Genomic DNA, 27,899 nt, shown 5'->3' with positions numbered 1-27,899 from the left:
CATCATGTTCTCATTCCTAATTATTCATGAAGTGGAGTACATACTGCACAGTCATTTAGATTGCATCTTCAGCCTAAAATCTTGTCCATGTTAGTGGCATTAAGAAGTGCTTCTATGTACACGCAATGAATATGTGATAGGGTTGCAGAATTGTGACTTGACAGAATGGGTTTTTAGCTCAAGGGTGTGTAGATGAAATGCAAGGTGTGTAAGTATGTGTTCATGAAGTGCTTCAAGTGTAAAGTCTGTATGATTTGTGCAGTTAAAGTGCTAATTTTGCCTACGAGAAAGAAAAGTACTACAGAAGAATTATAAAGGATTGGCACATTGGCTGCCTTTGCTGATGACACAGTTGGCTAATTTGTAAAGCATTGGTCTATTAAGTTGCAGAGTGTGGTTGAACTTGGTTAGGAGACTTGGTGCCTGTTTCTGTGTCCTGCTGAAGACAAGGACGGCTTGATACCACTGTCAAAGCCCAGTTTATTGAGAAAAGCATCCAGGAAAGAAGAAGTGTTGAGTCGAAAGTGGTTCTCCTCCAATTTCTCTCCACTTGCTCGAAATTAAGAGCCTCCATTATAGCACAGAACAGAGTGTTAAAGTCGGGGATGGAAGAGGATGAAAATGGGAAGTTTACTTATGGAGAGAACTGAGAAATGTCCTGTGTGCAGACGATTGAATACATTTAAATAATGCCTCTAGACTGCATGTGTTTATCTGTGCCTCAGTGGCCTAATGGATAAGGCACTGGCCTCCTAAGCCAGGGATTGTGGGTTCGAGTCCCATCTGAGGTGAAAACCAATATCCACTCTTACTTTTCTAGAAAAATTTATATATTTATTACATGCTTCCGCTCAGAAGCTTATGAGGTATTAGGAACTTTGAAATGGTACCATTTTACTTCTGTACTCTTCAGGGTCATGTTGGTGTTCTGAAGCTACAAAGTAGATTTTTTAACACCTATCTTTGTCAGATGCAACTTTGACCCGACAGAAGATATTCCTTTGGAAAAAATGATTTGAATTGGATTGGTGTAACTGTTGTTTCTAGAGGTGGTGACAGGCTTTCAGCTGCTTGAATAGGGCAAGTCAGGATTCATGAAACATATACAACCTTTGAGCATGTGTAAATTGGCATATCCAGAAAGGAGCAGTTTGTCCTACTGTCAAAACAGTTTCTCTCCACTTCTGGAAATATCCAGAGCTATGTAAAGCATACAACTGAGCTTTAATCTCATGAAGAAAGAGGTTTAAATACAAAAAAGAAAACAAAAGCTTATTGTACTGGTGACATTCTCATTATATCGATTCCAAAAGAGTGCTTTAATTGAAAGGAGCTGAAAAAACACAATGGGATGTAAACCTAAATAACTACCAATATCATATTTCCCATCCTTGCATACCACCTACATTATAAAAATAAGCACAGCAGGACATATGACCGCGTGGCCTAATGGATAAGGCGTCTGACTTCGGATCAGAAGATTGAGGGTTCGAGTCCCTTCATGGTCGGTTTTTGCCAATGGTCACACAACTCAGCTTTCCATTCAGAATGGAAGCAGGCTCTTCCAATACTCTTATAGCCATCATATTCTCATTCCTAATTATTCATGAAGTGGAGTACATACTGCACAGTCATTTAGATTGCATCTTCAGCCTAAAATCTTGTCCATGTTAGTGGCATTAAGAAGTGCTTCTATGTACACGCACTGAATATGTAATAGGGTTGCAGAATTTTGACTTGACAGAATGGGTTTTTAGCTTAAGGGTGTGTAGATGAAATGCAAGGTGTGTGTTCATGGAGTGCTTCAAGTGTAAAATCTGTATGATTTGTGCAGTTAAAGTGCTAATTTTGCCTACGAGAAAGAAAAGTACTACAGAAGAATTATAAAGGATTTGCACATTGGCTGCCTTTGCTGATGACACAGTTGTCTAATTTGTAAAGCATTGGTCTATTAAGTTGCAGAGTGTGGTTGAACTTGGTTAGGAGACTTGGTGCCTGTTTCTGTGTCCTGCTGAAGACAAGGACGGCTTGATACCACTGTCAAAGCCCAGTTTATTGAGAAAAGCATCCAGGAAAGAAGAAGTGTTGAGTCGAAAGTGGTTCTCCTCCCATTTCTCTCCACTTGCTCGAAATGAAGAGCCTCCATTATAGCACAGAACAGAGTGTTAAAGTCGGGGATGGAAGAGGATGAAAATGGGAAGTTTACTTATGGAGAGAACTGAGAAATGTCCTGTGTGCAGACGATTGAATACATTTAAATAATGCCTCTAGACTGCATGTGTTTATCTGTTCCTCAGTGGCCTAATGGATAAGGCACTGGCCTCCTAAGCCAGGGATTGTGGGTTCGAGTCCCATCTGAGATGAAAACCAATATCCACTCTTACTTTTCCAGAAAAATTTATATATTTATTACATGCTTCCGCTCAGAAGCTTATGAGGTATTAGGAACTTTGAAATGGTACCATTTTACTTCTGTACTCTTCAGGGTCATGTTGGTGTTCTGAAACTACAAAGTAGATTTTTAAACACCTATCTTTGTCAGATGCAACTTTGACCCGGCAGAAGATATTCCTTTGGAAAAAATTATTTGAATTGGATTGGTGTAACTGTTGTTTCTAGAGGTGGTGACTAAGCATGGGCGGAAAATCCGTTTCGCTCGCGGATTTTGCGGATTTTCGGTAAATTCGCAATCCGCGAGATTCGCGAATCTCCCGCAAAATCCGCAAATCCGCGAGCAGCGGATTTTGCTCGCACTGCTTGCACTGTTCGCGTGAGTTCGCGGCTTCCCAGTACAACTTCGCGCCCCGCGAATAAGTGCAAAATTGCAGAAATACGATCTTAGCAAAACTGAAACTACTTACCAGGTTCAAAAGTTCAGGCTCATCATTAGTATCCATTTCCTGTAGTGCTTCCTGAGGGGCCCCTCCAGAGTTCAGTTGCCAGTTGCAACTATTATGTGACCCTGCTCTGAACCTCAGAATAGTTACACATATGCCACAAAGGTCCTGAATTACAGCTAAGGGAGACAAGCAGGAGCCAGGCTGGAAGTTCAAATCCATTAATCAGCCCCTAATTCATTATTGTCAGTTGGGGCAGGGCAGGTGTTGTAACTAATTTTGCAACAATGAAAGCACTTAGCAAGTGCGAAAGATCACTAATCAGGAAGCACTAAGGAAGCAGGTGCCAGCTAAAAAAATATTCTGTGACACATTAATCAGCCCCAAATTAATTCAGGTCACTTGAGGCAGGTAAGGTGTGCTTGCGTTGCCACAATAATGTACACTGACTGGACAACCAGAGGGTGCTGTGATGAAACAGAGGGTGGCATGGGTGGACCAGAGGGTGGCATGAGTAGTCAGAGAGTGGCAGTGGTGACAGAGAGTGGCAGTGATGAAGAAGAGTGTCCCAAACAGGCTGGACACGTAGAAACAACAAGTTCGCGAAACTTGCGACCCGACAGGTAAGTTCGCAATTTGCGAAAGTGTACAAAACCCTCGCGAACTGGCAGAAACCCGCGCAAACACAAAAAAAAAAATCCGCAAATTCGCGAGAATTCGCGGATTTTGCGGATTGCGAGTTCGCAAATCCGCAAAATTCGCGAACGCGAGATTCGCAAAATTCGCCCATGCTTAGTGGTGACAGCCTTTCAGCTACTTGAATAGGGCAAGTCAGGATTCATGAAACATATACAACCTTTGAGCGTGTGTAAATTGGCATATCCAGAAAGGAGCAGTTTGTACTACTGTCAAAACAGTTTCTCTCCACTTCTGGAAATATCCAGAGCTATGTAAAGCATACAACTGAGCTTTAATCTCATGAAGAAAGAGGTTTAAATGCAAAAAAGAAAACAAAAGCTTATAGTACTGGTGACATTCTCATTATATCGATTCCAAAAGAGTGCTTTAATTGAAAGGACCTGAAAAAAAACAATGGGATGTAAACCTAAATAACTATCAATATCATATTTCCCATCCTTGCATACCACCTACATTATAAAAATAAGCACAGCAGGACATATGACCGCGTGGCCTAATGGATAAGGCGTCTGACTTCGGATCAGAAGATTGAGGGTTCGAGTCCTTTCGTGGTTGGTTTTTGCCAATGGTCACACAACTCAGCTTTCCATTCAGAATGGAAGCAGGCTCTTCCAATACTCTTATAGCCATCATGTTCTCATTCCTAATTATTCATGAAGTGGAGTACATACTGCACAGTCATTTAGATTGCATCTTCAGCCTAAAATCTTGTCCATGTTAGTGGCATTAAGAAGTGCTTCTATGTACACGCACTGAATATGTAATAGGGTTGCAGAATTTTGACTTGACAGAATGGGTTCTTAGCTCAAGGGTGTGTAGATGAAATGCAAGGTGTGTAAGTATGTGTTCATGAAGTGCTTCAAGTGTAAAATCTGTATGATTTGTGCAGTTAAAGTGCTAATTTTGCCTACGAGAAAGAAAAGTACTACAGAAGAATTATAAAGGATTGGCACATTGGCAGCCTTTGCTGATGACACAGTTGGCTAATTTGTAAAGCATTGGTCTATTAAGTTGCAGAGTGTGGTTGAACTTGGTTAGGAGACTTGGTGCCTGATTCTGTGTCCTGCTGAAGACAAGGACGGCTTGATACCACTGTCAAAGCCCAGTTTATTGAGAAAAGCATCCAGGAAAGAAGAAGTGTTGAGTCGAAAGTGGTTCTCCTACCAATTTCTCTCCACTTGCTCGAAACGAAGAGCCTCCATTATAGCACAGAACAGAGTGTTAAAGTCGGGGATGGAAGAGGATGAAAATGGGAAGTTTACTTATGGAGAGAACTGAGAAATGTCCTGTGTGCAGACGATTGAATTCCTTTGAAATAATGCCTCTAGATTGAATGTGTTTATCTGTGCCCCAGTGGCCTAATGGATAAGGCACTGGCCTCCTAAACCAGGGAATGTGGGTTCGAGTCCCATCTGAGGTGAAAACCAAAATCCACTCTTACTTTTCCAGAAAAATTTATATATTTATTACATGCTTCCGCTCAGAAGCTTATGAGGTATTAGGAACTTTGAAATGGTACCATTTTACTTCTGTACTCTTCAGGGTCATGTTGGTGTTCTGGAACTACAAAGTAGATTTTTAAACACCTATCTTTGTCAGATGCAACTTTGACCCGGCAGAAGATATTCCTTTGGAAAAAATGATTTGAGTTGGATTGGTGTAACTGTTGTTTCTAGAGGTGGTGACAGGCTTTCAGCTACTTGAATAGGGCAAGTCAGGATTCATGAAACATATACAACCTTTGAGTGTGTGTAAATTGGCATATCCAGAAAGCAGCAGTTTGTACTACTGTCAAAACAGTTTCTCTCCACGTCTGGAAATATCCAGAGCTATGTCAAGCATACAACTGAGCTTTAATCTCATGAAGAAAGAGGTTTAAATGCAAAAAAGAAAACAAAAGCTTATCGTACTGGTGACATTCTCATTATATCGATTCCAAAAGAGTGCTTTAATTGAAAGGAGCTGAAAAAACACAATGGGATGTAAACCTAAATAAATATCAATATCATATTTCCCATCCTTGCATACCACCTACATTATAAAAATAAGCATAGAAGGACATATGACCGCGTGGCCTAATGGATAAGGCGTCTGACTTCGGATCAGAAGATTGAGGGTTCGAGTCCCTTCGTGGTCGGTTTTTGCCAATGGTCACACAACTCAGCTTTCCATTCAGAATGGAAGCAGGCTCTTCCAATACTCTTATAGCCATCATGTTCTCATTCCTAATTATTCATGAAGTGGAGTACATACTGCACAGTCATTTAGATTGCATCTTCAGCCTAAAATCTTGTCCATGTTAGTGGCATTAAGAAGTACTTCTATGTACACGCACTGAATATATAATAGGGTTGCAGAATTTTGACTTGACAGAATGGGTTTTTAGCTTAAGGGTGTGTAGATGAAATGCAAGGTGTGTGTTCATGGAGTGCTTCAAGTGTAAAATCTGTATGATTTGTGCAGTTAAAGTGCTAATTTTGCCTACAAGAAAGAAAAGTACTACAGAAGAATTATAAAGGATTGGCACATTGGCTGCCTTTGCTGATGACACAGTTGGCTAATTTGTAAAGCATTGGTCTATTAAGTTGCAGAGTGTGGTTGAACTTGGTTAGGAGACTTGGTGCCTGTTTCTGTGTCCTGCTGAAGACAAGGATGGCTTGATACCACTGTCAAAGCCCAGTTTATTGAGAAAAGCATCCAGGAAAGAAGAAGTGTTGAGTCGAAAGTGGTTCTCCTCCAATTTCTCTCCACTTGCTCGAAATGCAGAGCCTCCATTATAGCACAGAACAGAGTGTTAAAGTCGGGGATGGAAGAGGATAAAAATGGGAAGTTTACTTATAGAAGAACTGAGAAATGTCCTGTGTGCAGACGATTGAATACATTTAAATAATGCCTCTAGACTGCATGTGTTTATCTGTGCCTCAGTGGCCTAATGGATAAGGCACTGGCCTCCTAAGCCAGGGATTGTGGGTTTGAGTCCCATCTGAGGTGAAAACCAATATCCACTCTTACTTTTCTAGAAAAATGTATATATTTATTACATGCTTCCGCTCAGAAGCTTATGAGGTATTAGGAACTTTGAAATGGTACCATTTTACTTCTGTACTCTTCAGGGTCATGTTGGTGTTCTGAAGCTACAAAGTAGATTTTTAAACACCTATCTTTGTCAGATGCAACTTTGACCCGGCAGAAGATATTCCTTTGGAAAAAATGATTTGAATTGGATTGGTGTAACTGTTGTTTCGAAAGGTGGTGACAGGCTTTCAGCTACTTGAATAGGGCAAGTCAGGATTCATGAAACATATACAACCTTTGAGCATGTGTAAATTGGCATATCCAGAAAGGAGCAGTTTGTACTACTGTCAAAACAGTTTCTCTCCACTTCTGGAAATATCCAGAGCTATGTAAAGCATACAACTGAGCTTTAATCTCATGAAGAAAGAGGTTTAAATGCAAAAAAGAAAACAAAAGCTTATTGTACTGGTGACATTCTCATTATATCGATTCCAAAAGAGTGCTTTAATTGAAAGGAGCTGAAAAAACACAATGGGATGTAAACCTAAATAACTACCAATATCATATTTCCCATCCTTGCATACCACCTACATTATAAAAATAAGCACAGCAGGACATATGACCGCGTGGCCTAATGGATAAGGCGCCTGACTTCGGATCAGAAGATTGAGGGTTCGAGTCCCTTCGTGGTCGGTTTTTGCCAATGGTCACACAACTCAGCTTTCCATTCAGAATGGAAGCAGGCTCTTCCAATACTCTTATAGCCATCATATTCTCATTCCTAATTATTCATGAAGTGGAGTACATACTGCACAGTCATTTAGATTGCATCTTCGGTCTAAAATCTTGTGCATTTTAGTGGCATTGAAAAGTGCTTCTACTTACACGCACTGAATATGTAATAGGTTTGCAGAATTTTGACTTGACAGCATGGGTTTTTAGCTTAAGGGTGTGTAGATGAAATGCAAGGTGTGTGTTCATGGAGTGCGTCAAGTGTAAAATCTGTATGATTTGTGCAGTTAAAGTGCTAATTTTGCCTTCGAGAAAGAAAAGTACTACAGAAGAATTATAAAGGATTTGCACATTGGCTGCCTTTGCTGATGACACAGTTGGCTAATTTGTAAAGCATTGGTCTATTAAGTTGCAGAGTGTGGTTGAACTTGGTTAGGAGACTTGGTGCCTGTTTCTGTGTCCTGCTGAAGACAAGGACGGCTTGATACCACTGTCAAAGCCCAGTTTATTGAGAAAAGCATCCAGGAAAGAAGAAGTGTTGAGTCGAAAGTGGTTCTCCTCCCGTTTCTCTCCACTTGCTCGAAATGAAGAGCCTCCATTATAGCACAGAACAGAGTGTTAAAGTCGGGGATGGAAGAGGATGAAAATGGGAAGTTTACCCATGGAGAGAACTGAGAAATGTCCTGTGTGCAGACGATTGAATACATTTAAATAATGCCTCTAGAGTGCATGTGTTTATCTGTTCCTCAGTGGCCTAATGGATAAGGCACTGGCCTCCTAAGCCAGGGATTGTGGGTTCGAGTCCCATCTGAGATGAAAACCAATATCCACTCTTACTTTTCCAGAAAAATTTATATATTTATTACATGCTTCCGCTCAGAAGCTTATGAGGTATTAGGAACTTTGAAATGGTACCATTTTACTTCTGTACTCTTCAGGGTCATGTTGGTGTTCTGAAACTACAAAGTAGATTTTTAAACACCTATCTTTGTCAGATGCAACTTTGACCCGGCAGAAGATATTCCTTTGGAAAAAATTATTTGAATTGGATTGGTGTAACTGTTGTTTCTAGAGGTGGTGACTAAGCATGGGCGGAAAATCAGTTTCGCTTGCGGATTTTGCGGATTTTCGGTAAATTCGCAATCCGCGAGATTCGCGAATCTCCCGCAAAATCCGCAAATCCGCGAGCAGCGGATTTTGCTCGCACTGCTTGCACTGTTCGCGTGAGTTCGCGGCTTCCCAGTACAACTTCGCGCCCTGCGAATAAGTGCAAAATTGCAGAAATACGATCTTAGCAAAACTGAAACTACTTACCAGGTTCAAAAGTTCAGGCTCATCATTAGTAGCCATTTCCTGTAGTGCTTCCTGAGGGGCCCCTCCAGAGTTCAGTTGCCAGTTGCAACTATTATGTGACCCTGCTCTGAACCTCAGAATAGTTACACATATGCCACAAAGGTCCTGAATTACAGCTAAGGGAGACAAGCAGGAGCCAGGCTGGAAGTTCAAATCCATTAATCAGCCCCTAATTCATTATTGTCAGTTGGGGCAGGGCAGGTGTTGTAACTAATTTTGCAGCAATGAAAGCACTTAGCAAGTGCGAAAGATCACTAATCAGGAAGCACTAAGGAAGCAGGTGCCAGCTAAAAAAATATTCTGTGACACATTAATCATCCCCAAATTAATTCAGGTCACTTGAGGCAGGGAAGGTGTGCTTGCATTGCCACAATAATGTACACTGACTGGACAACCAGAGGGTGCTGTGATGAAACAGAGGGTGGCATGGGTGGGCCAGAGGGTGGCATGAGTAGTCAGAGAGTGGCAGTGGTGACAGAGAGTGGCAGTGATGAAGAAGAGTGTCCCAAACAGGCTGGACACGTAGAAACAACAAGTTCGCGAAACTTGCGACCCGACAGGTAAGTTCGCAATTTGCGAAAGTGTACAAAACCCTCGCGAACTGGCAGAAACCCGCGCAAACACAAAAAAAAAATCTGCAAATTCGCGAGAATTCGCGGATTTTGCGGATTGCGAGTTCGCAAATCCGCAAAATTCGCGAACGCGAGATTCGCAAAATTCGCCCATGCTTAGTGGTGACAGCCTTTCAGCTACTTGAATAGGGCAAGTCAGGATTCATGAAACATATACAACCTTTGAGCGTGTGTAAATTGGCATATCCAGAAAGGAGCAGTTTGTACTACTGTCAAAACAGTTTCTCTCCACTTCTGGAAATATCCAGAGCTATGTAAAGCATACAACTGAGCTTTAATCTCATGAAGAAAGAGGTTTAAATGCAAAAAAGAAAACAAAAGCTTATAGTACTGGTGACATTCTCATTATATCGATTCCAAAAGAGTGCTTTAATTGAAAGGACCTGAAAAAAAAACAATGGGATGTAAACCTAAATAACTATCAATATCATATTTCCCATCCTTGCATACCACCTACATTATAAAAATAAGCACAGCAGGACATATGACCGCGTGGCCTAATGGATAAGGCGTCTGACTTCGGATCAGAAGATTGAGGGTTCGAGTCCTTTCGTGGTTGGTTTTTGCCAATGGTCACACAACTCAGCTTTCCATTCAGAATGGAAGCAGGCTCTTCCAATACTCTTATAGCCATCATGTTCTCATTCCTAATTATTCATGAAGTGGAGTACATACTGCACAGTCATTTAGATTGCATCTTCAGCCTAAAATCTTGTCCATGTTAGTGGCATTAAGAAGTGCTTCTATGTACACGCACTGAATATGTAATAGGGTTGCAGAATTTTGACTTGACAGAATGGGTTTTTAGCTCAAGGGTGTGTAGATGAAATGCAAGGTGTGTAAGTATGTGTTCATGAAGTGCTTCAAGTGTAAAATCTGTATGATTTGTGCAGTTAAAGTGCTAATTTTGCCTACGAGAAAGAAAAGTACTACAGAAGAATTATAAAGGATTGGCACATTGGCTGCCTTTGCTGATGACACAGTTGGCTAATTTGTAAAGCATTGGTCTATTAAGTTGCAGAGTGTGGTTGAACTTGGTTAGGAGACTTGGTGCCTGTTTCTGTGTCCTGCTGAAGACAAGGACGGCTTGATACCACTGTCAAAGCCCAGTTTATTGAGAAAAGCATCCAGGAAAGAAGAAGTGTTGAGTCGAAAGTGGTTCTCCTCCAATTTCTCTCCACTTGCTCGAAATGCAGAGCCTCCATTATAGCACAGAACAGAGTGTTAAAGTCGGGGATGGAAGAGGATGAAAATGGGAAGTTTACTTATGGAAGAACTGAGAAATGTCCTGTGTGCAGACGATTGAATACATTTAAATAATGCCTCTAGACTGCATGTGTTTATCTGTGCCTCAGTGGCCTAATGGATAAGGGACTGGCCTCCAAAGCCAGGGATTGTGGGTTCGAGTCCCATCTGAGGTGAAAACCAATATCCACTCTTAATTTTTTAGAAAAATTTATATATTTATTACATGCTTCCGCTCAGAAGCTTATGAGGTATTAGGAACTTTGAAATGGTACCATTTTACTTCTGTACTCTTCAGGGTCATGTTGGTGTTCTGAAGCTACAAAGTAGATTTTTAAACACCTATCTTTGTCAGATGCAACTTTGACCCGGCAGAAGATATTCCTTTGGAAAAAATGATTTGAATTGGATTGGTGTAACTGTTGTTTCTAGAGGTGGTGACAGGCTTTCAGCTACTTGAATAGGGCAAGTCAGGATTCATGAAACATATACAACCTTTGAGCGTGTGTAAATTGGCATATCCAGAAAGGAGCAGTTTGTACTACTGTCAAAACAGTTTCTCTCCACTTCTGGAAATATCCAGAGCTATGTAAAGCATACAACTGAGCTTTAATCTCATGAAGAAAGAGGTTTAAATGCAAAAAAGAAAACAAAAGCTTATTGTACTGGTGACATTCTCATTACATCGATTCCAAAAGAGTGCTTTAATTGAAAGGAGCTGAAAAAACACAATGGGATGTAAACCTAAATAACTACCAATATCATATTTCCCATCCTTGCATACCACCTACATTATAAAAATAAGCACAGCAGGACATATGACCGCGTGGCCTAATGGATAAGGCGTCTGACTTCGGATCAGAAGATTGAGGGTTCGAGTCCCTTCGTGGTTGGTTTTTGCCAATGGTCACACAACTCAGCTTTCCATTCAGAATGGAAGCAGGCTCTTCCAATACTCTTATAGCCATCATGTTCTCATTCCTAATTATTCATGAAGTGGAGTACATACTGCACAGTCATTTAGATTGCATCTTCAGCCTAAAATCTTGTCCATGTTAGTGGCATTAAGAAGTGCTTCTATGTACACGCACTGAATATGTAATAGGTTGCAGAATTTTGACTTGACAGAATGGGTTTTTAGCTTAAGGGTGTGTAGATGAAATGCTAGGTGTGTAAGTATGTGTTCATGGAGTGCTTCAAGTGTAAAATCTGTATGATTTGTGCAGTTAAAGTGCTAATTTTGCCTACGAGAAAGAAAAGTACTACAGAAGAATTATAAAGGATTGGCACATTGGCTGCCTTTGTTGATGACACAGTTGGCTAATTTGTGAAGCATTGGTCTATTAAGTTGCAGAGTGTGGTTGAACTTGGTTAGGAGACTTGGTGCCTGTTTCTGTGTCCTGCTGAAGACAAGGACGGCTTGATACCACTGTCAAAGCCCAGTTTATTGAGAAAAGCATCCAGGAAAGAAGAAGTGTTGAGTCGAAAGTGGTTCTCCTCCAATTTCTCTCCACTTGCTCGAAATGCAGAGCCTCCATTATAGCACAGAACAGAGTGTTAAAGTCGGGGATGGAAGAGGATGAAAATGGGAAGTTTACTTATGGAGAGAACTGAGAAATGTCCTGTGTGCAGACACCAGTGTTTGACGATTGAATACATTTAAATAATGCCTCTAGACTGCAGTGTTTATGTGTCCCTCAGTGGCCTAATGGATAAGGCACTGGCCTCCTAAACCAGGGATTGTGAGTTCGAGTCCCATCTGAGATGAAAACCTATACCCACTCTTACTTTTCCAGAAAAATTTATATATTTATTACATGCTTCCGCTCAGAAGCTTATGAGGTATTAGGAACTTTGAAATGGTACCATTTTACTTCTGTACTCTTCAGGGTCATGTTGGTGTTCTGAAACTACAAAGTAGATTTTTAAACACCTATCTTTGTCAGATGCAACTTTGACCCGGCAGAAGATATTCCTTTGGAAAAAATTATTTGAATTGGATTGGTGTAACTGTTGTTTCTAGAGGTGGTGACAGGCTTTCAGCTACTTGAATAGGGCACGTCAGGATTCATGAAACATATACAACCTTTGAGCATGTGTAAATTGGCATATCCAGAAAGGAGCAGTTTGTACTACTGTCAAAACAGTTTCTCTCCACTTCTGGAAATATCCAGAGCTATGTAAAGCATACAACTGAGCTTTAATCTCATGAAGAAAGAGGTTTAAATGCAAAAAAGAAAACAAAAGCTTATTGTACTGGTGACATTCTCATTATATCGATTCCAAAAGAGTGCTTTAATTGAAAGGAGCTGAAAAAACACAATGGGATGTAAACCTAAATAACTACCAATATCATATTTCCCATCCTTGCATACCCCCTACATTATAAAAATAAGCACAGCAGGACATATGACCGCGTGGCCTAATGGATAAGGCGTCTGACTTCGGATCAGAAGATTGAGGGTTCGAGTCCCTTCGTGGTCGGTTTTTGCCAATGGTCACACAACTCAGCTTTCCATTCAGAATGGAAGCAGGCCCTTCCAATACTCTTATAGCCATCATATTCTCATTCCTAATTATTCATGAAGTGGAGTACATACTGCACAGTCATTTAGATTGCATCTTCAGCCTAAAATCTTGTCCATGTTAGTGGCATTAAGAAGTGCTTCTATGTATACGCACTGAATATGTAATAGGGTTGCAGAATTTTGACTTGACAGAATGGGTTTTTAGCTTAAGGGTGTGTAGATGAAATGCAAGGTGTGTGTTCATGGAGTGCTTCAAGTGTAAAATCTGTATGATTTGTGCAGTTAAAGTGCTAATTTTGCCTACGAGAAAGAAAAGTACTACAGAAGAATTATAAAGGATTTGCACATTGGCTGCCTTTGCTGATGACACAGTTGGCTAATTTGTAAAGCATTGGTCTATTAAGTTGCAGAGTGTGGTTGAACTTGGTTAGGAGACTTGGTGCCTGTTTCTGTGTCCTGCTGAAGACAAGGACGGCTTGATACCACTGTCAAAGCCCAGTTTATTGAGAAAAGCATCCAGGAAAGAAGAAGTGTTGAGTCGAAAGTGGTTCTCCTCCAATTTCTCTCCACTTGCTCGAAATGAAGAGCCTCCATTATAGCACACAACAGAGTGTTAAAGTCGGGGATGGAAGAGGATGAAAATGGGAAGTTTACTTATGGAGAGAACTGAGAAATGTCCTGTGTGCAGACGATTGAATACATTTACATAATGCCTCTAGACTGCATGTGTTTATCTGTTCCTCAGTGGCCTAATGGATAAGGCACTGGCCTCCTAAGCCAGGGATTGTGGGTTCGAGTCCCATCTGAGATGAAAACCAATATCCACTTTTACTTTTCCAGAAAAATTTATATATTTATTACATGCTTCCGCTCAGAAGCTTATGAGGTATTAGGAACTTTGAAATGGTACCATTTTACTTCTGTACTCTTCAGGGTCATGTTGGTGTTCTGAAACTACAAAGTAGATTTTTAAACACCTATCTTTGTCAGATGCAACTTTGACCCGGCAGAAGATATTCCTTTGGAAAAAATTATTTGAATTGGATTGGTGTAACTGTTGTTTCTAGAGGTGGTGCCAGCCTTTCAGCTACTTGAATAGGGCAAGTCAGGATTCATGAAACATATACAACCTTTGAGCGTGTGTAAATTGGCATATCCAGAAAGGAGCAGTTTGTACTACTGTCAAAACAGTTTCTCTCCACTTCTGGAAATATCCAGAGCTATGTAAAGCATACAACTGAGCTTTAATCTCATGAAGAAAGAGGTTTAAATGCAAAAAAGAAAACAAAAGCTTATAGTACTGGTGACATTCTCATTATATCGATTCCAAAAGAGTGCTTTAATTGAAAGGACCTGAAAAAAAACAATGGGATGTAAACCTAAATAACTATCAATATCATATTTCCCATCCTTGCATACCACCTACATTATAAAAATAAGCACAGCAGGACATATGACCGCGTGGCCTAATGGATAAGGCGTCTGACTTCGGATCAGAAGATTGAGGGTTCGAGTCCTTATGTGGTTGGTTTTTGCCAATGGTCACACAACTCAGCTTTCCATTCAGAATGGAAGCAGGCTCTTCCAATACTCTTATAGCCATCATGTTCTCATTCCTAATTATTCATGAAGTGGAGTACATACTGCACAGTCATTTAGATTGCATCTTCAGCCTAAAATCTTGTCCATGTTAGTGGCATTAAGAAGTGCTTCTATGTACACGCACTGAATATGTAATAGGGTTGCAGAATTTTGACTTGACAGAATGGGTTCTTAGCTCAAGGGTGTGTAGATGAAATGCAAGGTGTGTAAATATGTGTTCATGAAGTGCTTCAAGTGTAAAATCTGTATGATTTGTGCAGTTAAAGTGCTAATTTTGCCTACGAGAAAGAAAAGTACTACAGAAGAATTATAAAGGATTGGCACATTGGCAGCCTTTGCTGATGACACAGTTGGCTAATTTGTAAAGCATTGGTCTATTAAGTTGCAGAGTGTGGTTGAACTTGGTTAGGAGACTTGGTGCCTGTTTCTGTGTCCTGCTGAAGACAAGGACGGCTTGATACCACTGTCAAAGCCCAGTTTATTGAGAAAAGCATCCAGGAAAGAAGAAGTGTTGAGTCGAAAGTGGTTCTCCTCCAATTTCTCTCCACTTGCTCGAAACGAAGAGCCTCCATTATAGCACAGAACAGAGTGTTAAAGTCGGGGATGGAAGAGGATGAAAATGGGAAGTTTACTTATGGAGAGAACTGAGAAATGTCCTGTGTGCAGACGATTGAATACATTTAAATAATGCCTCTAGATTGCATGTGTTTATCTGTGCCACAGTGGCATAATGGATAAGGCACTGGCCTCCTAAGCCAGGGATTGTGGGTTCAAGTCCCATCTGAGGTGAAAACCAAAATCCACTCTTACTTTTTATATATTTATTACATGCTTCCGCTCAGAAGCTTATGAGGTATTAGGAACTTTGAAATGGTACCATTTTACTTCTGTACTCTTCAGGGTCATGTTGGTGTTCTGGAACTACAAAGTAGATTATTAAACACCTATCTTTGTCAGATGCAACTTTGACCCGGCAGAAGATATTCCTTTGGAAAAAATGATTTGAGTTGGATTGGTGTAACTGTTGTTTCTAGAGGTGGTGACAGGCTTTCAGCTACTTGAATAGGGCAAGTCAGGATTCATGAAACATATACAACCTTTGAGTGTGTGTAAATTGGCATATCCAGAAAGCAGCAGTTTGTACTACTGTCAAAACAGTTTCTCTCCACGTCTGGAAATATCCAGAGCTATGTCAAGCATACAACTGAGCTTTAATCTCATGAAGAAAGAGGTTTAGGTGCAAAAAAGAAAACAAAAGCTTATCGTACTGGTGACATTCTCATTATATCGATTCCAAAAGAGTGCTTTAATTGAAAGGAGCTGAAAAAACACAATGGGATGTAAACCTAAATAACTATCAATATCATATTTCCCATCCTTGCATACCACCTACATTATAAAAATAAGCACAGAAGGACATATGACCGCATGGCCTAATGGATAAGGCGTCTGACTTCGGATCAGAAGATTGAGGGTTCGAGTCCCTTCATGGTCTGTTTTTGCCAATGGTCACACAACTCAGATTTCCATTCAGAATGGAAGCAGGCTCTTCCAATACTCTTATAGCCATCATGTTCTCATTCCTAATTATTCATGAAGTGGAGTACATACTGCACAGTCATTTAGATTGCATCTTCAGCCTAAAATCTTGTCCATGTTAGTGGCATTAAGAAGTGCTTCTATGTACACGCACTGAATATGTAATAGGGTTGCAGAATTTTGACTTGACAGAATGGGTTTTTAGCTTAAGGGTGTGTAGATGAAATGCAAGGTGTGTGTTCATGGAGTGCTTCAAGTGTAAAATCTGTATGATTTGTGCAGTTAAAGTGCTAATTTTGCCTACGAGAAAGAAAAGTACTACAGAAGAATTATAAAGGATTGGCACATTGGCTGCCTTTGCTGATGACACAGTTGGCTAATTTGTAAAGCATTGGTCTATTAAGTTGCAGAGTGTGGTTGAACTTGGTTTGGAGACTTGGTGCCTGTTTCTGTGTCCTGCTGAAGACAAGGACGGCTTGATACCACTGTCAAAGCCCAGTTTATTGAGAAAAGCATCCAGGAAAGAAGAAGTGTTGAGTCGAAAGTGGTTCTCCTCCAATTTCTCTCCACTTGCTCGAAATGCAGAGCCTCCATTATAGCACAGAACAGAGTGTTAAAGTCGGGGATGGAAGAGGATGAAAATGGGAAGTTTACTTATGGAAGAACTGAGAAATGTCCTGTGTACAGACACCAGTGTTTGATGATTGAATACATTTAAATAATGCCTCTAGAATGCAGTGTTTATCCGTCCCTCAGTGGCCTAATGGATAAGGCACTGGCCTCTTAAGCCAGGGATTGTGGGTTTGAGTCCCATCTGAGATGAAAACCAATATCCGCTCTTACTTTTCCAGAACAATTTATATATTTATTACATGCTTCCGCTCAGAAGCTTATGAGGTATTAGGAACTTTGAAATGGTACCATTTTACTTCTGTACTCTTCAGGGTCATGTTGGTGTTCTGAAACTACAAAGTAGATTTTTAAACACCTATCTTTGTCAGATGCAACTTTGACCCGGCAGAAGATATTCCTTTGGAAAAAATGATTTGAATTGGATTGGTGTAACTGTTGTTTCTAGAGGTGGTGACAGGCTTTTAGCCACTTGAATAGGGCAAGTCAGGATTCATGAAACATATACAACCTTTGAGCGTGTGTAAATTGGCATATCCAGAAAGGAGCAGTTTGTACTACTGTCAAAACAGTTTCTCTCCACTTCTGGAAATATCCAGAGCTATGTAAAGCATACAACTGAGCTTTAATCTCATGAAGAAAGAGGTTTAAATGCAAAAAAGAAAACAAAAGCTTATAGTACTGGTGACATTCTCATTATATCGATTCCAAAAGAGTGCTTTAATTGAAAGGAGCTGAAAAAACACAATGGGATGTAAACCTAAATAACTATCAATATCATATTTCCCATCCTTGCATACCACCTACATTATAAAAATAAGCAAAGCAGGACATATGACCTCGTGGCCTAATGGATAAGGCGTCTGACTTCGGATCAGAAGATTGAGGGTTCGAGTCCCTTCGTGGTCGGTTTTTGCCAATGGCCACACAACTCAGCTTTCCATTCAGAATGGAAGCAGGCTCTTCCAATACTCTTCTAGCCATCATGTTTTCATTCCTAATTATTCATGAAGTGGAGTACATACTGCACAGTCATTTAGATTGCATCTTCAGCCTAAAATCTTGTCCATGTTAGTGGCATTAAGAAGTGCTTCTATGTACACGCACTGAATATGTAATAGGGTTGCAGAATTTTGACTTGACAGAATGGGTTTTTAGCTCAAGGGTGTGTAGATGAAATGCAAAGTGTGTAAGTATGTGTTCATGAAGTGCTTCAAGTGTAAAATCTGTATGATTTGTGCAGTTAAAGTGCTAATTTTGCCTACGAGAAAGAAAAGTACTACAGAAGAATTATAAAGGATTGGCACATTGGCTGCCTTTGCTGATGACACAGTTGGCTAATTTGTAAAGCATTGGTCTATTAAGTTGCAGAGTGTGGTTGAACTTGGTTAGGAGACTTGGTGCCTGTTTCTGTGTCCTGCTGAAGACAAGGACGGCTTGATACCACTGTCAAAGCCCAGTTTATTGAGAAAAGCATCCAGGAAAGAAGAAGTGTTGAGTCGAAAGTGGTTCTCCTCCAATTTCTCTCCACTTGCTCGAAATGAAGAGCCTCCATTATAGCACAGAACAGAGTGTTAAAGTCGGGGATGGAAGAGGATGAAAATGGGAAGTTTTCTTATGGAGAGAACTGAGAAATGTCCTGTGTGCAGACGATTGAATACATTTAAATAATGCCTCTAGACTGCATGTGTTTATCTGTGCCTCAGTGGCCTAATGGATAAGGCACTGGCCTCCTAAGCCAGCGATTGTGGGTTCGAGTCCCATCTGAGGTGAAAACCAATATCCACTCTTAATTTTTTAGAAAAATTTATATATTTATTACATGCTTCCGCTCAGAAGCTTATGAGGTATTAGGAACTTTGAAATGGTACCATTTTACTTCTGTACTCTTCAGGGTCATGTTGGTGTTCTGAAGCTACAAAGTAGATTTTTAAACACCTATCTTTGTCAGATGCAACTTTGACCCGGCAGAAGATATTCCTTTGGAAAAAATGATTTGAATTGGATTGGTGTAACTGTTGTTTCTAGAGGTGGTGACAGGCTTTCAGCTACTTGAATAGGGCAAGTCAGGATTCATGAAACATATACAACCTTTGAGCGTGTGTAAATTGGCATATCCAGAAAGGAGCAGTTTGTACTACTGTCAAAACAGTTTCTCTCCACTTCTGGAAATATCCAGAGCTATGTAAAGCATACAACTGAGCTTTAATCTCATGAAGAAAGAGGTTTAAATGCAAAAAAGAAAACAAAAGCTTATTGTACTGGTGACATTCTCATTACATCGATTCCAAAAGAGTGCTTTAATTGAAAGGAGCTGAAAAAACACAATGGGATGTAAACCTAAATAACTACCAATATCATATTTCCCATCCTTGCATACCACCTACATTATAAAAATAAGCACAGCAGGACATATGACCGCGTGGCCTAATGGATAAGGCGTCTGACTTCGGATCAGAAGATTGAGGGTTCGAGTCCCTTCGTGGTTGGTTTTTGCCAATGGTCACACAACTCAGCTTTCCATTCAGAATGGAAGCAGGCTCTTCCAATACTCTTATAGCCATCATGTTCTCATTCCTAATTATTCATGAAGTGGAGTACATACTGCACAGTCATTTAGATTGCATCTTCAGCCTAAAATCTTGTCCATGTTAGTGGCATTAAGAAGTGCTTCTATGTACACGCACTGAATATGTAATAGGTTGCAGAATTTTGACTTGACAGAATGGGTTTTTAGCTTAAGGGTGTGTAGATGAAATGCAAGGTGTGTAAGTATGTGTTCATGGAGTGCTTCAAGTGTAAAATCTGTATGATTTGTGCAGTTAAAGTGCTAATTTTGCCTACGAGAAAGAAAAGTACTACAGAAGAATTATAAAGGATTGGCACATTGGCTGCCTTTGTTGATGACACAGTTGGCTAATTTGTAATGCATTGGTCTATTAAGTTGCAGAGTGTGGTTGAACTTGGTTAGGAGAATTGGTGCCTGTTTCTGTGTCCTGCTGAAGACAAGGACGGCTTGATACCACTGTCAAAGCCCAGTTTATTGAGAAAAGCATCCAGGAAAGAAGAAGTGTTGAGTCGAAAGTGGTTCTCCTCCAATTTCTCTCCACTTGCTCGAAATGCAGAGCCTCCATTATAGCACAGAACAGAGTGTTAAAGTCGGGGATGGAAGAGGATGAAAATGGGAAGTTTACTTATGGAGAGAACTGAGAAATGTCCTGTGTGCAGACACCAGTGTTTGACGATTGAATACATTTAAATAATGCCTCTAGACTGCAGTGTTTATGTGTCCCTCAGTGGCCTAATGGTTAAGGCACTGGCCTCCTAAACCAGGGATTGTGAGTTCGAGTCCCATCTGAGATGAAAACCTATACCCACTCTTACTTTTCCAGAAAAATTTATATATTTATTACATGCTTCCGCTCAGAAGCTTATGAGGTATTAGGAACTTTGAAATGGTACCATTTTACTTCTGTACTCTTCAGGGTCATGTTGGTGTTCTGAAACTACAAAGTAGATTTTTAAACACCTATCTTTGTCAGATGCAACTTTGACCCGGCAGAAGATATTCCTTTGGAAAAAATTATTTGAATTGGATTGGTGTAACTGTTGTTTCTAGAGGTGGTGACAGGCTTTCAGCTACTTGAATAGGGCAAGTCAGGATTCATGAAACATATACAACCTTTGAGCATGTGTAAATTGGCATATCCAGAAAGGAGCAGTTTGTACTACTGTCAAAACAGTTTCTCTCCACTTCTGGAAATATCCAGAGCTATGTAAAGCATACAACTGAGCTTTAATCTCATGAAGAAAGAGGTTTAAATGCAAAAAAGAAAACAAAAGCTTATTGTACTGGTGACATTCTCATTATATCGATTCCAAAAGAGTGCTTTAATTGAAAGGAGCTGAAAAAACACAATGGGATGTAAACCTAAATAACTACCAATATCATATTTCCCATCCTTGCATACCACCTACATTATAAAAATAAGCACAGCAGGACATATGACCACGTGGCCTAATGGATAAGGCGTCTGACTTCGGATCAGAAGATTGAGGGTTCGAGTCCCTTCGTGGTCGGTTTTTGCCAATGGTCACACAACTCAGCTTTCCATTCAGAATGGAAGCAGGCCCTTCCATTACTCTTATAGCCATCATATTCTCATTCCTAATTATTCATGAAGTGGAGTACATACTGCACAGTCATTTAGATTGCATCTTCAGCCTAAAATCTTGTCCATGTTAGTGGCATTAAGAAGTGCTTCTATGTACACGCACTGAATATGTAATAGGGTTGCAGAATTTTGACTTGACAGAATGGGTTTTTAGCTTAAGGGTGTGTAGATGAAATGCAAGGTGTGTGTTCATGGAGTGCTTCAAGTGTAAAATCTGTATGATTTGTGCAGTTAAAGTGCTAATTTTGGAAAGGGGCGACCAATCGGTCCCCCCGAACGTATGGTCGAGTACCACGATCCCCCCGGGAAGCCATCTTGGGCGGGAGGCGAGTCACGGCTGGTATGCCCGAAGTGGCGTAGCCGGGGCGCGCCTTTTTCCCGCCCTAGAGTGGGCTGGCCTAGACACCAACACGGCCGGCCACGCCCTTGGAGGCAGGCGGGGGCGGGTTCACGCCCACCCTGAAGACGGATAAAAGGAGCGGAAGCCAACAAAGCATCCTCTTGTTCCTGTGCTCTGAAGCTGCACCTCCCCGCTGCACGTGAGCTCGAGACGGAACGAAGAGCAATTTTGAGCATTGTAATCCCTCTTTTTGTCTTACAGATATCCCGTCTAAGAATGCCCAAGAAGGTCGGAAAGCGGGTCGGTACCGAGGAGATGCTCCGCATGCTCATGAAGGAGATAGCCGATCTAAAGAGAAAGGTTGAGGCTAAGGACGGGGAGGGAGGACCGAAACGGCCTTTACAGGGAACAATTCCCGGTGGAAAGAGCAAGAGGCCCAGAAGGGGAGCACCTGGGGGGGAGACCCCGGTTCCCGAAGCGCCACGAGAGGAGCCAACCCCGGCACCAAAGGAGGGGAACCCAATCCCTGTGGTGGTCACCCCTGCGAACAGGGAGGATATGCCCCCCGAGTTAGCGGCGCAATTGGCAGCGTGGTTGGGAAACGATAGCGAGGGCGCCACGGCTGACGACGCCCGGGCAGTGATGAGGCAACTGCGGGAATCTAGGGAGGCTGCGAAGACTCCATCTCCTGTTCCCCCGCAGGTCCCAGCGGTTGGAAGTACAGCAGGCCCAAGTTCGGCGACAAGCGTGGGGTCTACTTCAGGTAAGCGGCCATTGCCGATTGCGGGGGGGGGAGTCTGCACCTTCTCGAAAGGAGAAGATTGCCCAGCACGTCCCACTAGAAGTCAAGGAATTGATTTGGGCGGATAAATATGTAAACATGTTTTCATTGCTTACCGACCATTACGAGATCGAGCATGTAAAGAGTCAAAAGGAGCTCATGCATCCGAGTGTTTGGCGCGCTAAAATGGCCGCCTTTAAGGTCGACGAGACCATTGGTACTTGGGGCAGAGCGTGGGGAATTTTTACTTCCATCATGGGGGAGCGCAGACCTGAGTTGTTGACCGAGTTACCCATTTATCAGTCACGTATTATGGAGTATTCTGTGGCATATGGGGGCAATCAGTGGTTCTGCTATGATAATCTGTTTAGAAAAGCTAAAGAACACGACCCGTTGTTGTCCTGGGATTGTTACGACTCTGTGTCTTGGCAAAAAATGGAGAGTACAGGGATGTTGAAGGTGCCATTAGTAGGGAGTAACGGGGGGGAATCCTCCCGCCAAAACTCTGGGACGCCCTTTCGGACGGGTACAGGTAACGAGTTCCACACAAAGCCGAGTGGCAACACAGGTAAAAGGGGGATCTGTTGGAATTTTAACAGGGGCAAATGTACCAGGCCCCAGGGGTCATGCAAATTCAGACATGAGTGTGGGGGGTGCGGGCAGCCATCCCATCCTGAGTCCATGTGCAGAGCCAAAACGGGTGATAACGGTGGTAAGGGAGGCGCCAAACAGGTCTAATATAGTCCGAGGGGCGCCTTTACCGACCCCGATTGATACCATGGCAATGATTCCTTGGCTCAGCGAATACCCAGATCATGCTTCCGCTGGGGTGTTGCGGAACGGGTTTTCATATGGTTTCCGCATCCCAGTGGGGGATTTTCAGGGGGTACCAGACTGTAAGAATCAAATGTCGGTCTTACAGCACACGGCGGTGGTGCAGGTAAAGATTGGGAAAGAGGTGACTCGAGGTCGTGTCGCCGGTCCATTCGATTTGCCACCGGTTGCTAACTTTGTGTGTTCTCCTCTAGGGGTGGTCCCCAAGAAGGACCCGGGTGAGTTTCGGCTGATACATAATTTGTCAGCCCCACGTGGTCTTTCCGTGAATGACGCAATAGACCCGGAAGTGTGTTCGGTGCGGTACGCATCTTTCGATGAGGCCGTTGCCATGTTGAATCGCCTGGGGCCCGGGACGCTGATGGCCAAATCGGACATCGAGTCAGCGTTCCGGTTGCTCCCGGTACACCCAGACGATCAGCGTCTCCTTGGTTTTCAGTTTCAGGGTCGCTATTACATGGATAAATGTATGCCAATGGGATGCTCGATTTCATGTGCCTATTTCGAGAAATTCAGTTGTTTTCTGCAGTGGGTATTCATGAGGAAGACAGGTTTTCAACATGTTATGCACTATCTCGATGACTTTCTGTTTCTGGGGGCAGCCGGGGATTCTGAGTGTGGACAGGCCTTACATGAATTTTGTGTCCTAATGAATCAATTTGGTGTGCCATTGGCGCCAGGTAAGACGGTTGGTCCCTCAACCTTAATCGAGTTCCTGGGGATCGAGCTCGACTCAGTGGAAGGTTGTTTTCGTTTACCTAAAGACAAGGTGTTAAAATTCAGGTTATCCCTTGAGACATGTATGCATGCAACGAAAGTGAACTTACATCAATTGCAACAGGTGGTAGGTCAGTTGAATTTTGCCCTAAGAGTAATGCCGATGGCACGCCCCTTTTCCCGCTCGATTGCACAGTCCATGGTCGGCTTGAAGGAAGGACATCATCGTACGAGACTCTCGGCGGAGGTTCGCCAGGACATGCGCATTTGGATTGCATTCCTGGCGGATTTCAATGGTCGAATTGTCTGGAATAAACCAGCAGTGTCTTCTGAGGAGTTGGGGCTATGGACAGACTCGGCGGGGAGTGTGGGTTTTGGCGCCATATTGGGTACACAATGGTCGGCTCAAAAATGGCCGTCATGGTGGCATGAGTGCGGGTTGACGAGTAACATTGCTTTTCTCGAACTGTTCCCTATTCTGGTGGCTTTGAAAACATGGCCAGAAGGGTTTAGGGGTCACTCTGTGGTTTTCTGGTCTGATAACATGACCGTGGTTGAGTGTATCAATAGTCAGGCAGCACGTTGCAAATTGATTCTGAGACTACTCAAGGAAATTGTGTTGTTGTGCATGCAACTAAATGTACTGTTTAGGGCGCGACACGTGCCGGGGGTGATGAACCAAGCGGCTGATGCGCTCTCTCGTTTCCGTATGCAGGCCTTCTGGGGTTTTCTGCCCACAGCGGACCCGGTGGCGGCACCCTTTCCCGAAGCTCTCTGGTCTCTCGGTGCCCCGAACTACAAGACCTCGTGGGAGAGAGTTTAGCACCCAGGACGAGGAAGGCATATGAAGGGGCGTTCCGTTCCTATTGGGCCTTTTTGGGTACTGCCGGGAGGGAGCTTTGGGGTCTGGAAGAGTCTGTAGTAAGATTCCTGCTCTCTTTACGTCACGCAGGCAAGTCAGTAGCTACGGCCCAGAGGCATCGGGCCGCCATTTCCTTCTTGGCAAGGGCTCATGGGATCCAGGACCCGACAGCGTCTTTCGTTGTGCAGAAAGCGCTACGTGGGTGGCAACGCCTTGAGGGTCGCAGAGTAGACGATAGGCACCCGATAGGTTTGGATAGGTTGGCCCTGTTATTATCCGTGCTACCGGTAACATGTTCATCCCAGTACGAAGCAGTGTTGTTCCGAGCCGCATTTGCATTAGCATTCCATGGGGCTATGCGGGTAAGCGAATTAGTGGCAAAGAACAAGCAGGATACGATGGGAGGACTGTGCCGGGAACACATTCAGGTCAGGGAGGAGACGATGACGGTCTCGTTTGTAAAGTCCAAATCCGATCAGGATGCAATCGGGGACTGCGTAATCATCCAGAGGATCCCCGGGTCTGCCATGTGCCCTGTTGGGTGCGTAGAAGCATATTTAGCGCAGAGGGTGGCAGCATGGGGGGGGACCTTGTTAAGACACGCTGACGCCACCCCACTGACGAGGTTTCAGTTTCAGCGGGTGCTTGCGATGTCGATTTCTGCCGCGGGCTTGAACCCCGGCGACTTTGGGACCCATTCCTTTCGGATAGGGGCTGCTACGGAAGCTACAGCCAGGGGTCTGAATGTTGAACAAATAAAACGTGTGGGGCGTTGGTCCTCGAACTGTTATAAGAGGTATGTACGGTTGCACATGTTGTGAAGCTGTAACGATGTACTCACGCTTCTTGTTTTGTTTGGTTTTCAGTTGCGCAAGCCTACGGGGCGGACTGTCCAGTCGACCCGACACCGGGGGGCCAGCGGTCAGACATTACCGGCTGTGAAAAAGGAGGTGTGGGTCGTGGGCCACTCATACGTGAGGCGTGCCGCGGACGTATTCAAAGCAGGTGACATGATTCACGTGGCTGGGGAATATGGGTACAGTGTGTCCTTCTACGGAAAGGGCGGGCTCTGTATTGACCAGTTTCGATCATTTTTCGAGGGTTTGTTAGGGCGGACAAGGTCACCGCCGTCTGTAGTCATAGTACATCTTGGGGGCAATGATTTGGTGACCACTGGTAGACGACTTCTTCTTGAGGCGATGCTTTCCACGGTAAGTTGGTTGGCGAGAAGAGTTCCAGGGTGCACAATTGCATGGTCCCATATGATCCCACGGAAAGTGTGGCGGGGGGCTGTTTCTGTTTCTGCGCTGAATCATTCAGTAAGGAAAATTAATAATAAAATGAGTAGATTGTTTCGTTCAAGTACACTGCATTCTGTTTCGCATGGTTGTATTAAAGGGGACAGTATGTATTTGGGGGACGGTGTTCATTTGTCCCGGGTGGGGAACGAATTACTCATAGGAGACTTCATAGCATGGTTGAGGAGTTTACAGCATGACCTTTAGGTAGGAGTGTTTTGTGGGGGGTCCGGATAGCCGGTCAACTATCCGGCCTGTGGCGGTAAGGTCATGATCGGTGAGCAGTAATTGGAAGATCCCTATGAGGGGGCGTCACCCATTACGGATGGGAGCGCGCGGGGGAGGTGGCCAATTGGCCCCTCAACGGGGAGGCGGTCCTGTCTAAGGAGAGGCCGCCGGAAGGAAAGGAAAGGTGGTCAAGGCCCCTTCCTGGATAGGAGGGGCTACGGCCCCTCCTGGGGAATTTCCCGGGGCCAGGACATCTGCGACGGCAGATGGGTAAGTTGTGTGGGGTGCGGGAGGGGGTTTACGCTACCTTTTAGACACCTCACACGAGTCCTCGAACGACCGTTAAATGGCGTCGAGTTTATTTGGGCCCCCGTCAAGTACAAAGGGAAATTGGTAAATGCACTTGAGGTACGCCTCTGTGCGGTCGCCCCTCTCACAAGTGAGGGGGGTATTTCTGGTTTAGGGATCTGACACCGGTTACGACCTTGCCGTTGGCCCTTAACGTTAGGATGTACAATTTCAAGTCAAATGTTTTGTAGGATGTTAGTTCGGCTAGGAGAACCTTTGTATTAGAGATCTGTTAAGGTTAGCCAACATCGTAATGTGGAAATGAAATTGTACATTATATGAAACTGTTATTTTAATGTTTTCTTTTGTTTCATATTTTAATAAATACGGCCGGGAAGGGTGACTCCCTTCCCGCCTTCCAAAAGTTCAAAAACTGTTTCCGGTTTCCCAATTCTTGGGGATTGTGTTGAGAGGGGGTGGCGGGTATCTCGGCCATATGGAAAGGGGCGACCAATCGGTCCCCCCGAACGTATGGTCGAGTACCACGATCCCCCCGGGAAGCCATCTTGGGCGGGAGGCGAGTCTCGGCTGGTATGCCCGAAGCGGCGTAGCCGGGGCGCGCCTTTTTCCCGCCCTAGAGTGGGCTGGCCTAGACACCAACACGGCCGGCCACGCCCTTGGAGGCAGGCGGGGGCGGGTTCACGCCCACCCTGAAGACGGATAAAAGGAGCGGAAGCCAACAAAGCATCCTCTTGTTCCTGTGCTCTGAAGCTGCACCTCCCCGCTGCACGTGAGCTCGAGACGGAACGAAGAGCAATTTTGACCCACCCACCAGCCCCTGAGGACAGCGATTCGTTGTAAATACAGTTGATATAGTATCTTGGGTTTTCTCTGCTTTCTTACAGGTTGTGATGATTGTCGTGAAAGTTCTTAACGATGCAGTAAAGATTGACTATTTTCAGTATGTTTTGCTAATAAAGTAATTTTGAACAAGGATTGATCAGTATTTACGCTTGATAATAAATGTTGTTTTGCTTTATAGATCTTAGTAACTTAGGTAGAACTGTCGTATTTATTTTGGTCGGGCGGTAAGGTCATGATCGGTGAGCAGTAATTGGAAGATCCCTATGAGGGGGCGTCACCCATTACGGATGGGAGCGCGCGGGGGAGGTGGCCAATTGGCCCCTCAACGGGGAGGCGGTCCTGTCTAAGGAGAGGCCGCCGGAAGGAAAGGAAAGGTGGTCAAGGCCCCTTCCTGGATAGGAGGGGCTACGGCCCCTCCTGGGGAATTTCCCGGGGCCAGGACATCTGCGACGGCAGATGGGTAAGTTGTGTGGGGTGCGGGAGGGGGTTTACGCTACCTTTTAGACACCTCACACGAGTCCTCGAACGACCGTTAAATGGCGTCGAGTTTATTTGGGCCCCCGTCAAGTACAAAGGGAAATTGGTAAATGCACTTGAGGTACGCCTCTGTGCGGTCGCCCCTCTCACAAGTGAGGGGGGTATTTCTGGTTTAGGGATCTGACACCGGTTACGACCTTGCCGTTGGCCCTTAACGTTAGGA

The 27,899-nt window shown here is 43.4% G+C and overlaps 17 non-coding genes across 17 annotated transcripts; all 17 read left to right on the top strand.

The window, feature by feature from the left end:
* The first annotated feature begins 718 nt into the window (after nucleotides 1–718).
* TRNAR-CCU (transfer RNA arginine (anticodon CCU)) lies at nucleotides 719–791 on the top strand. The gene has a single exon. It is a non-coding gene; the product is annotated as a tRNA-Arg (tRNA).
* A 644-nt stretch (nucleotides 792–1,435) lies between these two features.
* On the top strand, nucleotides 1,436–1,508 carry TRNAR-UCG (transfer RNA arginine (anticodon UCG)). Its single transcript has one exon. It is a non-coding gene; the product is annotated as a tRNA-Arg (tRNA).
* Nucleotides 1,509–2,290: 782 nt separating this feature from the next.
* On the top strand, nucleotides 2,291–2,365 carry TRNAR-CCU (transfer RNA arginine (anticodon CCU)). Its single transcript has one exon. It is a non-coding gene; the product is annotated as a tRNA-Arg (tRNA).
* A 1,653-nt stretch (nucleotides 2,366–4,018) lies between these two features.
* TRNAR-UCG (transfer RNA arginine (anticodon UCG)) lies at nucleotides 4,019–4,091 on the top strand. The gene has a single exon. It is a non-coding gene; the product is annotated as a tRNA-Arg (tRNA).
* Nucleotides 4,092–5,600: 1,509 nt separating this feature from the next.
* Nucleotides 5,601–5,673, top strand: TRNAR-UCG (transfer RNA arginine (anticodon UCG)). The gene has a single exon. It is a non-coding gene; the product is annotated as a tRNA-Arg (tRNA).
* Nucleotides 5,674–6,454: 781 nt separating this feature from the next.
* TRNAR-CCU (transfer RNA arginine (anticodon CCU)) lies at nucleotides 6,455–6,527 on the top strand. The gene has a single exon. It is a non-coding gene; the product is annotated as a tRNA-Arg (tRNA).
* A 644-nt stretch (nucleotides 6,528–7,171) lies between these two features.
* On the top strand, nucleotides 7,172–7,244 carry TRNAR-UCG (transfer RNA arginine (anticodon UCG)). Its single transcript has one exon. It is a non-coding gene; the product is annotated as a tRNA-Arg (tRNA).
* Nucleotides 7,245–8,026: 782 nt separating this feature from the next.
* Nucleotides 8,027–8,101, top strand: TRNAR-CCU (transfer RNA arginine (anticodon CCU)). Its single transcript has one exon. It is a non-coding gene; the product is annotated as a tRNA-Arg (tRNA).
* Nucleotides 8,102–9,754: 1,653 nt separating this feature from the next.
* TRNAR-UCG (transfer RNA arginine (anticodon UCG)) lies at nucleotides 9,755–9,827 on the top strand. The gene has a single exon. It is a non-coding gene; the product is annotated as a tRNA-Arg (tRNA).
* A 789-nt stretch (nucleotides 9,828–10,616) lies between these two features.
* Nucleotides 10,617–10,689, top strand: TRNAW-CCA (transfer RNA tryptophan (anticodon CCA)). Its single transcript has one exon. It is a non-coding gene; the product is annotated as a tRNA-Trp (tRNA).
* A 644-nt stretch (nucleotides 10,690–11,333) lies between these two features.
* TRNAR-UCG (transfer RNA arginine (anticodon UCG)) lies at nucleotides 11,334–11,406 on the top strand. Its single transcript has one exon. It is a non-coding gene; the product is annotated as a tRNA-Arg (tRNA).
* Nucleotides 11,407–12,924: 1,518 nt separating this feature from the next.
* Nucleotides 12,925–12,997, top strand: TRNAR-UCG (transfer RNA arginine (anticodon UCG)). Its single transcript has one exon. It is a non-coding gene; the product is annotated as a tRNA-Arg (tRNA).
* Nucleotides 12,998–13,779: 782 nt separating this feature from the next.
* On the top strand, nucleotides 13,780–13,854 carry TRNAR-CCU (transfer RNA arginine (anticodon CCU)). The gene has a single exon. It is a non-coding gene; the product is annotated as a tRNA-Arg (tRNA).
* A 3,794-nt stretch (nucleotides 13,855–17,648) lies between these two features.
* Nucleotides 17,649–17,721, top strand: TRNAR-UCG (transfer RNA arginine (anticodon UCG)). The gene has a single exon. It is a non-coding gene; the product is annotated as a tRNA-Arg (tRNA).
* A 790-nt stretch (nucleotides 17,722–18,511) lies between these two features.
* Nucleotides 18,512–18,584, top strand: TRNAR-CCU (transfer RNA arginine (anticodon CCU)). The gene has a single exon. It is a non-coding gene; the product is annotated as a tRNA-Arg (tRNA).
* Nucleotides 18,585–19,228: 644 nt separating this feature from the next.
* On the top strand, nucleotides 19,229–19,301 carry TRNAR-UCG (transfer RNA arginine (anticodon UCG)). Its single transcript has one exon. It is a non-coding gene; the product is annotated as a tRNA-Arg (tRNA).
* Nucleotides 19,302–20,819: 1,518 nt separating this feature from the next.
* On the top strand, nucleotides 20,820–20,892 carry TRNAR-UCG (transfer RNA arginine (anticodon UCG)). Its single transcript has one exon. It is a non-coding gene; the product is annotated as a tRNA-Arg (tRNA).
* Nucleotides 20,893–27,899: the final 7,007 nt, after the last annotated feature.

This window comes from Lissotriton vulgaris, chromosome 5, assembly GCF_964263255.1.
Source record: "Lissotriton vulgaris chromosome 5, aLisVul1.2, whole genome shotgun sequence".
In the NCBI taxonomy this organism is placed as follows: domain Eukaryota; kingdom Metazoa; phylum Chordata; class Amphibia; order Caudata; family Salamandridae; genus Lissotriton; species Lissotriton vulgaris.
The sequence above is the reverse complement of the archived record's forward strand: the minus strand, read 5'-3'. Positions and strand labels throughout refer to the sequence as shown.